This window comes from Vanellus vanellus (assembly GCF_965231255.1).
Source record: "Vanellus vanellus genome assembly, chromosome: 8".
Lineage (NCBI taxonomy): Eukaryota > Metazoa > Chordata > Aves > Charadriiformes > Charadriidae > Vanellus > Vanellus vanellus.
Genome location: NC_138913.1, coordinates 16,923,699 through 16,940,721, shown reverse-complemented (window position 1 = coordinate 16,940,721; position 17,023 = coordinate 16,923,699).

The window sequence follows — 17,023 nt, the reverse complement described above, 5'->3', positions numbered from 1 at the left end:
CTCCCACCAGACCAGGTTGCTCAAAGCCCCATCCAGCCTGGCCTTGGACACTTCCAGGGATGGGGCATCCACAACGTCTCTGGGCAGTTTGTTCCAGTGTCTCACCAACCTGAGAGTCAAGAATTTCTTCCTAATATCTAATCTAAAACCTCCCCTCTTTCACTTTAAAACAGTTACCCTTCATCCTAAATCATTACCCCTCATCCTATCGCTACACTCCCTGATAAAGAGTCCCTCTCCATCTTTCCTGTAGGCCCCCTTCAGATACTGGAAAGTTGCTATAAGGTCTCCCCAGAGCCTTCTCTTCTCCGGACTGAAAATCCCTAGCTCTCTCAGCCTGTCTTCATAGGAGAGGTGCTCCAGCCCTCTGATCATCTTCGTGGCCCTCCTCTGGACCCACTCCAACAGGTCCATGTCCTTGTTATGTTGGGGGCCCCAGAGCTGGATGCAGTACTCCAGGTGGGGTCTCTCAAGAGCGGAGTAGAGGAGAAGAATCACCTCCCTTGACCTGCTGGCCACACTTCTTTTGATGCAGCCCAGGATGCGGTTGGCTTTCTGGGCTGCGAGCATACATTGCCAGCTCATGTTGAGCTTCTCATCAACCAACACCCCCCGTGTCCTTCACCTCAGGGCTGCTCTCAATCCATTCTCTTTGATTTTGCTTTGTCGTCTTTGCTCCCTTGCTATCCCTTTTTTTGTAGGGCTACATTTTTAAATGGTACGCTGATTCACTTGTGAATCCTGCTCTTCCAAATAGATGAGGATTTGTAAAACCATGTCTTACTTTTCCTACTCCTTCATATTGTTACAGAGGCTGCAGAAGTATTTTCTAATTTTAAGTTCGACTATTTTTAGGCTAAATCTGAACACAGATTACCTCCTCCTGATCCTCCCACAGGCAGTGTACCGCTGGCAAAAAGAGAATACTCTGAATTCCTTTATTGTACGGTGATCTTGGTGTCCATTATAACAAAGGCATTACAATAAGTTTTTAAATCTTAAAGAATATAAGATTTTCATTTTATTGAATCTGCGCTAATTATAAAAAAGGATTTATAAGGCTTTTCCTTCATTTGTTTGATAAAACCACCAGAAACGGAAAAAAAAGTCAAGATCTTGCTTGATAAAGTATGCATAGCAGGATGCCTGGTAAGCTGCTCATATTGTAAAAGAGAGCGATCCTTTCTGTGGCATTCTCATGAACGATTCCTTGCATTATACCCTGGTTAAAGAGAAATTTTTTGATGCTGTTTTGAAAAAGAGAGATGGCAATGAAACAAGTAATTTCCTTGAAGAAGCCGGTAGATGTTTTTGACATTACCTCACTTTTATTGTTGCAGCGCTTTTCTTCTGATAAACCCATGCAAGTCACTTACACAGAAGCTTCCTTCTGTGACTCTTTGAGGTTAGTTTATTTGCTTTTGTATCAATACAAAGCAACAGAAAGAAATCACAAATGTGTTACTTTCCAATTCATACTTGCCTGGGCCATAAATAATGCTATATCGAGTTGTTACTTAAAGCAAGTACATTTTTATGTAATAAGATTAGACTTTGTTGAAAATGATGGGTAGAAAAACCGCCTTCACCTCTCTCTCTTTGCTGTCGTCTTTGCTCAACATTTGGAAACCAATGACCTATAAGTGTCTCTTGGAAATCCCAACGTGATATGTAGGAAGCAGCCAAGTGTCACTACTGGTCTCTGGCTTGTACAGCTTCTTAGATCCCACAGATGTGATTTAGGCAGCTCTGAACATGCTTTTACATAACACTTGTTGTAAGGCAGCCAAATTACCCTTTTCTAATGCCTTGAATTCATAAGAGGCAATTGGTATAAAGCCACCTTGAGTCTTCTTAATACCTATTCAACCTTAGGCTGAGTACAGCTTACCGAGGCCGAGCTCTCTGACTGTATTTAAAAATGCTACAATTAATAATTTGAAGTCTTTTCTGAATACTCTTTGGTATTATTTTCTGGTATATTGAGAAACAAATTTTTTATTTACTGTGGTCAGTATAAGCCAGATGTGACTGCTCTTCTTTACATTTCCACTTCCATCCTTTTAGCTTCAAATCTACTCAAAAATAACATGCTGTAGAATAGTGTGGTGAATAAAAATCATTCTGCCTTTGAACTGTACTTGACCTATCAAATATTCAGTGAAAAAACACTCGTAGCTTGAGCTCACAAAGATAACAGACTGAGGTTTTTCAGTGAACTTGTACTCAGCAAGCTCTGAAGTTTTTTCTGAGCTGTGACATTGACTTAAAATACTCTATGACCATTTGTTAATTACCAGGAAATCCAAATTGTTTCTTATTAAAATAAACAAATGTAACAATACACCATTACTGTGAATTTAGCAGCATCTCAGCCCATTTTTAAATTAACTGGTTTAACAAAACTTATTTTCTTCCTGAAGAAAACACCCAGGAAAAAACGGATAACCGAATAAACAAATAAAAACCACAAAAATCCCTCAGTGGTATTTAGAGTTATGAGACCAGCTTACAAAAGTGTTGCAAACATTTATACGCTGAAAGAGATGGAAGATAAAAGCATGCACTGTAAGACCAGAACTTCCTGAGTCAAATCAGAATTCTGAGAATAAAGCAAAATGAATAGTTAGGTGTTTTATAGATGTAAACTAATGTGTAATTACCTGCACCCAACAACATAATTTGGTATTAAACCCTTTAAAGAGCTTTCCTTATTTTTCTGAATATAATTTGAAAGGATTCCAGCTCTTGTCACGTTTATGCTGATGGGAGCTCTGCTGAGTCGTATTAAGTTCTGACTTCAGCAGAGTTGTCATGTGTTGGTTTGCAATGTTGGTGTTGTCTACCGATCTCCTTCTGGATCCTGATAAAATGATTTTCGTAGGCATCAGAAGGTTCTTATCATGAAAATAACATAATATTTAATTAAATGGCATTTCAAGTATGATTTATCTCTTGCAGTCTTCCTCCTGTAATTTCCTTTCTTCAGTCACCTTTCTTCCTCCTTAGTTAGGTAGACATCTCAATCTAAGCAGCATTGGATGAGGCTCCAGAGGCAGCAGTTGAACCGTCAGAGCACTGAAAGAAGATGCCATCAGTAAATACGGAGATCCGGCCCAGATACTTGTAGCCTGCCAATTTGTCTGCCTGTTCTAGACGCTCACGTATCTCCAGTCAGAGTAAATTGTTTTATTTATTTTTTTCCTCAGAAGAAACTTTTGAAGAAAAATATACCGTCTTCTCTGATTGTTTCATATAAACAGTCCCTTAAAGATGGGGCAGAAGGAAGAGGTGTAAAGCAAAAGTACACAATTGCCATTTCCACTCTCCTGTGGGCTCAGGGTCAGTGTTGGGTGGGCTTAGAGGCTCTGCTCAGCCTTGCGGTTGCCTTGGCCGAGAAGGTGGTAGCAGCTATGCAAACTCAGAGTTTGGAGGTGCTTGGAAAAGTGTGGCTATTCCTGTCCGTCACCAAGTACTCATTGCCAATGGAGTTCCCATTTCTTCTCATTCTAAGAATTTTTGCAAGTCTAGGAAATAAGATGTGTTTCATTGCAGTTTATATCTGGATTTTTTCATCCTGAAGATTAGGAAATGAAACATTTCTGCAAAATAATTAATCTTTTTATATACATTTTATTGCGTGTCCTATTCTTTCTTATCAGAGTACCTCTAGTACTGAAAAATACCATAAACTGTAAAAATTAAAAAGGGTGCTAAAAACGTAGTAATATAAAGGACATAAATCAATTTAAAAATAACAATAGGTTTTCTAGTTGAGCTGTTTATTACCATTCATATTAAAATTTTATGGGAGAATAAAAATGTCAGTTATTTCTGTGCATCTGACCATCAAATTTTAAACTTGCCCATTAGTTAGAATAACTAGGTTCAAAGCAAACAGTCATGTCTGAATGACCAAGCCATCTAAAATGTCGAAATACTTGAAACTAATGATATAGAAAACAATATATTTCAAACAAGTGTCTACGAATTTAATATATCTCAATGTAAGTAGGTTAAGAATGATCAACTATTAGATTACAAATTGTTATCTCAAATAAGATATCTCCATTGGCATAATTTATAGCAAGTCTTCCACAGAAACACACTTGATTCGGAGTAATTCAATCTCTTCAATAACAAGTATACCAAGTTTCTGAAAAGTGATCATTGCTAGCGAAATTTGCCAATGACAAAAAAACACCCCAATAAAGTAGCAATAAGTAATGGATCTAGGTCAATACTATGTACAGCTCAGCATGGGAGAGAAAGTGTGCTTACTATAACAGTACAAATTATGGTTTCTACAGAAGTAGAAACCTTTAAGACTAAATACCTAAGTTTGCGTATTCAGTAGAAGTTTGCTAAGTTCAGCCATCTTTTGACGCACAGGTTCTCTTGTAAAATTTTATTTTGGTCTAACGTTGCAGTTTTAGCTGTCTTGAGTTTTTATTTGAGTCTGAGAATTTAAAAGCCTCGAAAAATTTGAAATACGTCAGTCTGTTTTTCACATCAAAATATAAAAGGGGGAGTTTCACGTGGTTTCGACATGAGGCCATAAATCAGAACCGTTTTTTCCTAAGCCTGAGACCAAGGCAGCCGCAAGAATCTGAAACCTGTGATGTGATTTGTACCATATCCACTTCTTTATGAAACTAGGTAAGTTTTCAGTCGTCTTCCATTTATTACATGCTTTCTGTACCTCTAGTACTTAGCCTCTGGCCTTGCTCTTGCTAAAACGCCCTGTTGTTGCAGAACTCCAGTTTGTGATGACTCACCCCCCGAAGTGTCTTTCTGTTGAACGATGACCATGTTGCTGAGCCTTTATTCTTTGCTTCATGACATATTTAATGATAAATAGTTGCTACCTGAGATGCAAATTCTTTTATGGGAGTCAGATAAGCGATCACCTGCTCAGACTAAGTAATTCCTCTGTGGCCTTAGGCAAGAGGCTTCAGTTCTCTATAGCTAATGCCCTTATCTGTAAAATGGGAATGGCACCACTTCTTTTATTGCCTAAAAAGAAAGCAACAATAATGCTTTGTGCTTCTAGGACTATGATAACGCACATCTGACAGGCATTACTGCTCACAAGGAAAGAAATAAATGAGTACTATGTAGGACTAAGCAATTACTCTGTACAAGTCCAAGACTTTGAGCGTTTTATACCTAGACACAAGTGTTTCAACCTTTGAGTACTTACATAGAGATTTGGGAGTTTGCTGGTTATTACTTTAAGAAAATCAAACAAAAAAGTTGGTTTTCTGTTCATTAATGAACCTGCCATGTAAAGGGTTCAATTTTTGAGTGTGTTGCATTCAATTTGCTTGGTGGACGGAATAAAGATCTGAGTCCGCAAAGTCTGTGGAGAGCTATCTGTCAATATGCCCTTTAACATGTCTTCAGGAAAACTGCAAAATCCACAGCCTGTCCCTTTCCACCACACTGAGAAATTCCACACCAATAGCACCGTGAAAGGGCTGCAGCCGTCTGTACGGAGTGCTCACACGTCAGGTGTGAGCCTGACGAATATGCTTTGCCTCACAGTGCTGTTATGATTTTAAGTTGGCATTTTAATTATCAATATTTACACCCTTCAGAAAATTGGGTGGTGGTAAAGACACAATAAGTACAAATATCTTCCATGACTGTAAGCAGGGAGAATGATAAAGGCCATAGTGCCTAATTTGTTTTTAATTTTGACTGTCATTGCCAGTCTTGAGTAATAAAACTATAAAACATTTCTAACTGCCTTGCTTCAAGGGGTTGGATTCATTTTCCTTTCTCTTCTAAGCATCTCAGAAATGCAGTTCATTCATTCACTTGTGGCTTATGACTTAATTTTTTTTTTTTTATTTGTTTAATAGCATCATTTACTGCGGTATAAGATTTCCTCTTACCCACAGCTCTTCTCCATGTTTGCTTGCAGACCCTTAGGAAAGTTCCTCCTCTCCCAGGCACACTTCGTCTCACATACAGGTAACTACTTCCTGCTAAGCCCTTAATAAACAGTGTTTTATTGTTCTTCCACCCATTTGCAAACCACAAAATACCAAATACAGATGGAACGTACCAAGTGATTTAACTCACAATTTCTTCCGTAGAGGATTGTAATCGTTCAGGATGGAACACATGTTTAGATGGCACTCCTAAACCTCACCATACCTTCACGTTGTGCTTTCAGCATAGTATAGAGATATCTGAGGCTTTTATAGTGTAGTTATAAAATAAGCATGTCTTGGTCCTTACATTTTTCTTCAAAAGAAAATCTGCAGAGGTATAATTATACTAGATAATATTTTTATAATTCTGTATTCTGACTAGTTGTCAAATTTAATCATAGCTTCAGAATATTATGCTTTACAGCAAGATTTTTGCACTGTGTTAGCTAGAAGGATATGTATTTGCCTAACAGAAGTTTTGGTTCATGAGGCCTCATCTACACAGGTGACAGCCTGGTGCAAACTCTTAAGGTCTTTCCTCCTGCTCCTTGCACATTGTTTTCCAGGGGAAATAAAGCCAGGCCCAGGCAGGCTCCACCACTGCCTCTCTGGTGCGACTCCCGATCTGGATAATTAGGAGCCTGAGACTCACCAAAGCACACAGACCACCCTGAGAAAAATACATGGTTGTCTGAATTTGGATTTTGAATTCACATGTGCTTTCAAGTGAAAAGCACTCCTTGAAGGACTCTAATTAACTGCCAGGCTTAAATAGTAGCATTTAAAGTTCAACTCTTTGTTTTTCTTTATAAATTGGCCTTCATTTGGGGGGATTCAGTTTCCATGAAACCCAGAAAAAGACAGACTTGCCGTTGTATTGCTCTGTTATTGCCATATAATGCCATCCATCATAGGCAAAAAAAGATGATAGTATGATGTTTCTCTGTTTGGGTGCAATGATATTCAATATGCTTTTTGGAGAGCTGTGTGGTCAAAGTCAAGAGAAACCAGAGCTTTTCCGCTGACCTTTCTCATGTCCTTTGTAGAATTGTGATTCTTAAATCTTTTTTATTTTTTTAGGTGCTAGAGTGGGAAAATGACTTCTAGGTCGGTAAGCTTTTCTCAAGACAGATAAAGGGCTGGGGAATTTCTGGTATCATGTTGCCAGTACCTTGAAGAACAAGAAACCATTTAAAAGTTGACACGGTTTGTGTCCGTTATTTAAATTTGGATGTGCTGTAAGTAAATTCTTACTGTCCTGAAATCAGTGAAATGGAACGCTTATGAAAAGTTTCAGTGATGACATTACTGTTAACTAAAGAGATGACTTTATTTCAAGTATTTTCTCACCCCCTGTCGTGACTGTGGAGGCGCTGCTGCCCAAACAAGGGGACACCTGGGAAGAGGGCTGACAGGTACAGCAGCTCTGGCGTCCTGCTCTGGGCTGGCTTTCTTTCCTGAGTACTTTATAAATTCGTCCCTGCTTGCAAGCAGAAAATGGCCTGCAGGTTGTAAGATGGCCACAGTCATTAGATTTAGCCCGCTTTCTGTGAAAGGGCAGAATGCGGGGTTCAGTAAAAAGGCAAAAAAGAATGGCTTTGCTTCTTGGGCTTTGCTTTGTAAAACTTACAGAGTAATGATGCCCTGAGCGTACTGAAGAGAAACGTCTCTGCCCTGAGGTTGAGTTGGGAGAATCTTCATTATGTAGCAGATTTCTCTTCCCTACCCTGTCCCCCCAATGTTTGGCCCAATAGGTGGAGAAAATACCAGTATGTTTGCTATTTTATAGCTGGCTTGCATATTAGAATCTCATGTTTCAACGTGGTCTTTATGTGTGTGTTATAGGATTAAAAAGTCTAACAGAAAAAAAGTGATATTTTATATGTATGTTTCAGGCGACGATATATAGGTCCCTCACCGTTTTTTAACATTAGCTAATGGAGTTGCAAGGATGGGAGACAATAAACCATATAGAAAATAAGGTCCTGTCCCATGTACTGAGGCATAAAGTGAAACAAGTATCAGAAGACAATATGAGAAAAATGTTAAAAAGTTTCATACACTTGCAAATCAGCAGTGTGACAGTTAACCAGCACTAAAAGCTGCTTACCTTAATGATGATGTCTTGAAAATATGCAGTAATTAGGCATGATAGTCTTGAGATGCACTTCTTTCACAACATCAGGCTTATGGTGAGCATTTAACTCAGAGATGCTTTCTTTCATTAAAAACGATTACTCGAGCGTGGTTTCAGTAATTTTTCGAGGAGAAATGTAAACCGGAGTTAAATCCCCTAGCCTTTATGTGCTTCTGAGGTTCTTTTCTGCATCAGTCTTGGGTAACCAAAAAAGCTAGAAAGGAGATTGAAATGGTGTTTTTTAACACAGTATAGAATTTTTCCAAGTATTAATATTTATTAAAGGAAATTTAGTACCTGACTGGAATACTAAATCTATTTAACAATGCAATATTGTGGCTTTATATTCTCTTCTCTGAAGTAAGCTAAAGCTTCCTACCAAATGGTGCAGGAGCTAATTTCCTTATCAAACTCTGGAGCACAGGCAAGCAATATTTAATTTATATTTCTTACCATTATTTTAAAGATTATTGTTAAGACACGTCATCTTCATGCTGCTGAATGGCATACAGTATATCTCTACCTTGGGAGTAGACACAGGTACAGATTAAAATCTGTCTTCCGTTTCTCTCCACTGCCTCCCTTTCTCTCGCAGTGCACCCATATTATTGCACCATTTGCCAGTGTTGATATTTTACTGGTTTTAATTGTTAACCATATTGGCAGCTGTTTGCAGAGACTGCAACAGCAGAACGTGAGGGAGAGGAACTGCAGAAACCCTCCCCATGGCTCTTTGGTATGGATGTTTCCCACACCTTCAGAGAAGAGTAACCTCCAGTCTGTCCGTCATGAAGAAAACACAATGACTTCTTAAAGCACAGACACCAATTTCTCCACTTCTGGGGTTCACTAATGCTCAGATGATGGGACTTCATTGCTGTGCAAACCCAGTAACACTGATAAGTGCGTGGTTCAAGAAAGTGCAAAATGTCCTTAAACCATTTATGCTGGTTTGTTGGTTAGAGAGTACATACGACATTGTGACGAGCAGGCGGAGCTGTTGGCTGTGTAACTGGAGGGCAGAGTAGTTTTTCAAAACTGTTACGATGTAGTTGAGACCTAATACCTGAAGTGGTTCACACCAAGTCTTCCGAGGGATGCAGATGACACAGGCGTTGTATGAGCAAGCAGAAATGGCTTGTTGAGTTTTTTATCACTAGTAGAAAATAGAAAGGAACAGACTGTATCTATTATATTATGAATATGGAGTTTATAGATGTATTCTGGATTTTAGCGATACTCTGACTAGTTTCTTCAATGTGCATATTTGTTTGCTGTGGATGCTGAGGATACATAATGAGCATGTATGGATCACTTTTTTAATGCACTTTTCATCTGTCCTTCACTGACGTATCCACTGTTTTGCCCAGAATATTTCCTCACAATATACAGTGCTTCCTTTTTCTTTAGCAGGATATACAGGGAAAATCACATAGTAAAGAAAATTTATTAAATATTGGTATGCTACTGAATAAAAATAATCCAGTATCTATACAACACCAGTCTTGTAATCATAAGCAACCATAAAGAAATAGTAAAAATTTAATTAAATCAGTTGTATTATTGTTATCTTTCAAACTCAAATGGAGCAGGGTAAGAGTAATATTAAAACTACTAAACTACATATTAGAAGTTTTAAAGGCATTTATAAATTAATGCAAGAAAATTGATAAGATCAAGACTAGTTTTAGGTTGAACTAAAAGATTATAACACGAAGTTTCTCACATTAGGTTGTCCCTGAATAAAGGCATGTCTGGCCGGAGGAGAGACATGAAAAAGAAATGGCTGCACTACTTATATGCTCAGCTAAATCCATAGGGGAGGCACCTGTAGCTGTTCTAAGAATGCTCTGACTTACAATAGGTCTAGAAATATAGGAATATGGGAAATGGTTCAACTGGGCTTTTGCTTCCTCAGTCTATTCCTGTGCCGGGCTTAGTATGAGCACAGCTGAGATGTAAGCCCAGAGCATATCAGAGACAGGTATTTCGGATCACTCAGAACACTGAGTCTATAAAATATTCATAAAACCTCTGCAATTTGATTCGGCCTTTCAAGTAATAAAAAAATACATCAAAGTGATACAATAAATGAGGAGGTCCCTCTGTTACATGTGATATAAAGCATAAGGATTTCTTTTAAATACTTGATTATTGAAAACTGAATGAGGCTTTTTCTGATGCGACAATTAAAGGATTTCATACAGTATGAAACGGTAACAAGAAAGATACTGTTATTGTTAATGGCCCTATTTCTTACCATCTAAGCCAAAGAGCATCTTTGATCTTCTCCAATTTCTTCATGCTTCGTTGTTTCCATCATTGTCAAAAGCCCACTTCTTCACTTTTCTTGTGAAATAATCTACATAATGCAAAGTGACTGTTTATGGAGCACAGTGAGTATTCCACCAGCAAGGAAGAAAGGGCATCATTTCATAAAAGCAAATGTATCACTGAGACAGATACAAAATTAGATAATTTTAGCAGAGAGCAGATTTTTTTTTTTTCCTGCCAGTCAGGATTCAAACAAAGGAATCGTCCCACATTTGGCAGATAATTATGCTTCTCTGAGGCAAAGCATAACACTGAGTGAAAAGAGTTAAGGTCTCGTTTTTCTCAGATAATTTTGTTTTCAACTGTCTGTTTCATGACAAAGCTACCATATCGGAACAATTGTAACAATTTTGTTGCAGGGATATAAGCAATGTTCATGTCATCATTTTATGAGTTCATTTTTTTATTTCAGTTTTCAGACTCCTGCATCACTGATTTTTCCTTTTGGTCCCCAGACAGCAGGCACTAATGTAGGAGGATACCTGCCACCTTCCATATTGTTGATGTACAAGTTTGAATAAATTTCTTTGAAGCGTTGATGTAGGATATTAAAATATAAGGCCCTAATCCTATAACATTACCTAAATTTGGAAGTCCCTCTTAATTTTAATAGTATTGAGTGTCTACCTCAATTCTATCAGTATGGAATATTTACAGAATTTATTATTAGACATATTTCCATAAGGAACAAGAGAGAATGATTTTAAAGAGCTTTAATTACAAGTGTGTATGTATTTAGCACAGTGTGGCTATATTTGCATGATCCTGTTACAAATCAAAGTGATGATTTAAAAAACAAATCCTTAGTCACAAATAGGTATCATTGGTATGGCAGATTCTGGAAAAGAGAAGATCCTGCACGTGAATATACGGGACCCAATTCTTACTGTATTTGAGCCCAGGGCAATTTCCATTGACCTCAGAGGATTTACATCAGTGTGAATGACACGTGAACGAAAGCAATAAAACGGGTTGGGTGTAGCCTGCTTAAACACAGTATCCTGAAGGATGCAGCGCTCAGAGAAGTAGTTTAAAGCCTTTTCTGTCTCTTAACAGGCTGAATTTTCAAACTGGAAGCAAAGGTAAAGTGCGGCTGACCTGTCGATCCAGGGTCCCCAGGCGCTCCCTACCTGAAGGCGGTAACTGCAGTTTGTTTTGCAGCACATCAAAGCGCCCACCTCTTGCCAAGGACGGCTTTCAAACCAGGAGTCCAGCTGCGGTCCGTGCCTTTGTCAGTGAGACAGCGTTGGCTCCCCTCGACTCTGTTTGTCTGAAAGTGTGAAAATAATGCAAAGTTTGTCTTAGGAAACTATATACCAGATGTGGAGTCTTTCATTTCCAGTGGGATCAGAAAACGGACAGAGCTGAAGAGGCCATGGATTGCTCACCCATTGCTCTGCAAAATAGCTGACGAGAGAGAAGCTGGCTAAATTCTGATATTCCTTTTTGAAACTACCCTTCCTTAAACAACAAAAAGAAGAAAACAAACCAAACAAGAACCAGTTTTATCCAAAGAAGCAACGTGAGCCATCAGCAAGAAGCGGACTGATCCCTAGAGGAAGGGGAACGTTTCCATTTTCTCCTCTCATCATACACTTCTGGGAATATCTTGATCAATATCAGAGCTGTATGCAATATGTAAAAGAGATTACGTTTCATAAGATATATTTTAAATTATACATTTCCACACGCTGTATTAATATGAAATGCAATTTTATCTGATTTTAATACTTTAATGTTAGCTTCCATTATTTGCACAGTAAGTAAATGAAGAGATGCACATGAAATCTGGATTTAATTAGATAGGACATGCTTTCATTTACTGACTGACATAAGTAGAATACATTAAAAACAAGCATTGTGTAATACTTTTCTGTCCTGAGATGATGCACAGCAACACAACAAAGTTACATTTGATGCTGTCTGCCAAAACTCACCCATTTGAGTTTTCTTAAAATATATAGATTTAAAGTTTTGTAGAAGGTAGATGTGACATTGACAACATTTTCTTTTTTTTTTTTTTCTGGCTGAGATTGTTCACTAGATTCATCCAGCTTTCAAAAGCATTTGTTATTTCTTTCAACACAATCCTTTTGGCCTTTCATTAATACTACTTGTAATGAGCAAAAGAAAATCCTGCACAATTCTCCCATAACTGAGACTTGGTGCTATTACTGTCAGTTGACTCTTGCTTTACCCCAGGTGTATTATTATTATGCCACCTACAAGAGCACCAGACGTAAGAACCAAAAAGAGAATGAGTTTGCAAAAGGAAAGTTGGCAAGCCTGGGCCTTGACCCAGAGAAATGTCTGCCTCCAGGTATTTTGAAAACCTGCTACAGAAGGAAATTGCTTTTTCACCTTTTAGCTCCCATGGAGCATGGTCTAAATGCCTATGTGATTCATCAATGTCCCTGATAATTCTCTGAAATATCTCGTTATGGCCCTACTAATGCCATTTGTATTGCTGGTGGCTTTCTGAGAAGGCGGGTTTGGGGGAGCAGCCCTGCGGGAGCAGCTCTCTTCCAGGAGGGCACCTGCCGGCATTGCCCAGGCTGAGCCAGGCACTCACTCAGCCTCGTGCCCCCATGCAAAATCGCAGCACCAGGATGGCTTTTCAATCCAGCCATAGCGCTGCTTTCAAAGCCCTTTCATTATGGCCAAATAAGAGGTGTTGCATAAGCCTTACTCTGTGCTGCTGCGTTATAGCTCCTGGTCACCAGCAACGCTGAGGACAGTAATCGGTTATGGTTTCTTTGTTGTTCTCGGGCTGTTTTTCCTCTCCGAAGTACTTTTATTGCCCTTTCATTAGCCTGGCATCTCAGCACCTCATTGTCTTTACTCTCTCAGCAGCTTCAAAGCCATAACCAGAGTCGCAGCTGCAGCAGGCCACCTCAGGCACTACCATGGCACACGGAGATCTTCGGAGGGTTTGTGCAGATGCTGACAGCCCAGAGCTGAGCATGAGCTCACTCAGCCACCTTCTCGGATAAGCTTTGCACCCTATCTTCTGTCTCTAGTGCTGTGCTTGGACTGTGGTGGGTGCCCAGTACAGTTGTGGTACGTGGTCCTTCAGCTCATCGTAGCCACGTTGCTGATGAGTTTGTGCAGGTGGATGTGCTTATGGCAACCAGAAGCCCTGCATCCACGCTGTAGTAGCTGTGGCAGTGCTACAGGACATTTGGAAGACAAGACAAGTGCTCTAAGGGCTGACATTTCTCCAGGGTGAGAAAGATGATGGTGACCAGTGCTGAGATAACTCTACGTACTTCCCTCTGTGTTTTCTTTTTTCTTTATCTTGGTTGCTAATTCCCATTAGACAAACAGCTTTCTGCACCACAGTTTGTTATACACAATTCACATAGAAAACTGTTGGTCAATATTAAAAAAAAGAAAAAAAAATTATAGGAAAAGAGTCAAAATAAAACCAGATCTATTCAATTCCCCTCAAGAGGTCTGATTTCCAGTAGCTCCTTCCACTTCCACGTGGCTTTTTGATTTTCCCTCGTGGCAGATTCTTTCTAATGTTCAGGAAACCTTTATATCTTTGTTCATAGCTGCCTACATACATTCTTGGCTTGTTATTTATGCTATCTATAATAATGGCCCTTTCATCTTAAAATACTGCACTGAATTTGTCTTGATTTTGTGTTAAAGGTTACACTGACAAAGGCTGATAAAACACATGGAGCATTATTTGTATTTACTTATAAAGCTGCAGTATCCAGGATGACGTGATCACTTCTATAAAGTATTATCCCATAAAGATCATTTTGAAAGTGAACGTCATATCTCATTTTACTTTGACATGTAAATACATTTCAGCCTATCTATCTAAGCCTTTCCAGCACATCCATCACTACAGAAGCGTGCTGGGGCCAGTGAATCAAAAGCTATAGCAGCAGTTAACAAGCGGTGTGCTAATTAATGGCTCAAGCAGAAAGTTGTAAGAGTGATTTTTCCAGACACTTCACTCAAAAGTGATTGAGAAGGAAAAGCCTTTTTAAAATTTTTATATAATGTCACACTAAATGAACCATAAAGAAACAATATAGAAAATACAGAGTTTGGAATTTATGAGAACACTTTACAACTATTAAAGACCACATTTAAAGGTCTGGATTTTAAATGGCACCGAGGGACCTTTGAAAACAGCTTTACCAGCAAGGTCATCTTTAAAAATGGAGAGAAAGCTAGCCAGGTCCCAAGCATCACAGTCAGGAACATAACAAAGCACAAAATTACTAGACAAAAGAGGAAGAAAGGAAGCTAAAATGCTAATAAATCCTTATACCGATCATATTTATTTAAATCCAAAAGAAATGTTGACTGCCAGTCACCAGCAAAATGAGAAACGGCATTACAGCTGGCTTTTAAAAAAGAAGGGCTTTTGAACCAGTCATCCTCGCTGGCTCCTTAAAACTTCTGCTGTTCACAGCTTAGCTGGTGTCATGTTACTCCATCTCAGAAGATGCAAATCTTGTCTCATGAGAAAACAGTTCTCAAAATGTTATTTTTTTCTGATGACATATGGAAAGAAATTCCTCATACATATTGAAACCATTTTACTTTCTTTCAAGCTGTTTCAGTCAGATGATATATGGTATAGCATAAAAAGCAGTTCCAAAGTAAAAAACCTAGAAGAAAAAAGTCTAGAAATTTTTTAAATGTTTTCTTTTGGGAACATCCTTTCTCCCATCTTTTCATCAATAAATTCAATTTCTGTGAAATGGATATTACCTTTACAAAGTAATTTGACTTTGGTAAGACAATGTATTGACTTGGATTTGGATTCTCTGGCAACATTTCTCGCAAATCTTTTTTTCAAACGGACCTGATAGTAGAAACATTATCCTTATTGTGTGAAACTGAAGGTCCTCATTGCTTTAAGTGCAGCAGTTTGTTCCCCACCCTCTCCAAAAAGACAAAACTCAAAATCATCGTTTGAAAGGGAGTATAAAAAAAAAATCCAACTCCTAACATTTTTTGGCAGGAGATATAAGGCCAAGCTCTGTCACTACCTGAGAAATGGAAAGCGAACGTGTAGTGGCAGAAATAAAACTTGTTAATTGTATTCTTTACTATTTTTTCCGTAGCCCTGGCCTCCTCCCAGCCATGCAGGTTGTCATACAATAATCTAAGCAGTGCTGAATCCACACTTGTCCTTCCCTGCCCCGTAAATACAGGAGTGTGGTCTGTCGGCAGAGGCAGGGTTACCTAAGGACCAACATGTTGCAATTGCACATTTGCAGGTGGTGGGAAAGATAATGGGAGAACACACCCTTTGCATTAAATAATCTAGTAGTCTGCATCCGCAATGGTGATCATATATGAGCAGGGCCCCACTATATAGCCAGTGATGTTTTAGAGTTGTTTTGCACCCCTCAGTCTTCATTTTAATTATTATTATTGCATGACTAGAAAGTGATTTTGTTCTACCTGGAAGTGAGGAGCTGAGAAGAGCCCTGTAGCCCAGACTGCGGAATGATTTCTGACTCTGGGGTTGAAAACTCAGAGCTTTGATTTGCCGCAAGCTATGATGGGGAGCGCGGGCAGGCAGCGCTGGCTCTGGGCACGCTGGGAGGCATCTGCCTGGGCTCTGCTCCAGCCGCACTGCCCGGGCAGGAGAAGGACAGAGCAGGGCTCTGCCGCTCTCCGGGGCAGGCAGCAGCTCTGTCGCTGCGTGGTGAGCTGTGAAGGCTCTCTGTGCAGGCTGTGAACACCCTCGTGTGATTACTGCCTTCAATGAGCCAGCAAAGGAATGAGGAAAGCTTGCCAGATGTTCCTCTTACTTCTTTTCTTGCACAGCGCTGGGAAGGGGTGAAGGAAAGGACAGCTTTCTGGCTGCTAAGATAATTCTCTGCTTGAAATTTGGTTTTGAAAGCTGTCTGAACATGTATACCTTATACCTTTGAAAAAGATGTTATCACTGAAGGTTTTACAAAATAATATTAACCTATTTCATATGCATTGAAGAGTACCACTTCATGCAAAACTACAATAAATGTATCCAGAACAGATCTCAAGGGTAATTAGCAGTGATAATTGTTTGCCACCTTTTTTTTTAGTCAGATGTTTTCAAGCCCTGTAAATAAGTAGTGTCTAACACTAGTAAATTATTTATTTTTATATAACATTGAACTTGCCAACTATAGTTACTTATCAGTTTTTAAAGAAAACATTTTAGAGCTAGAATCTTGTAAAATTTCAGCCTAGAACAGACTTCACCAAAGTTAATGAGCCGTGAAAAATAAGGTTTAGCTTGGGAAGGCTGCTAAAACCTTTTTGCAGCTGTAGCCTGTACTAGCAGGCTATGATCAGTTAAAATAGATACCTCAATTAATCCTTTCTTGGAAATGGAGAAAATAACCAATATAGTTTCATGAAAAAAGAAAAATATTTGGCAGTTTTTCTACTGGGTTTTAGTACCTTTGTGGCACCCAGAGGGTGGGAATCACTGCGGGGACTGGCCTGATGGAGAAACACTGCAGTGGTCTGCTGAGCCTTCCTGCTCCCTCCTTCCCTCTACCCTGCCCGGGCGCGAGTGTGCCAGGGTGGGAGGATGGCAGAGCTGGGCCCAGAGGAAGCCAAGAAGCTCCCCGCAATTCTT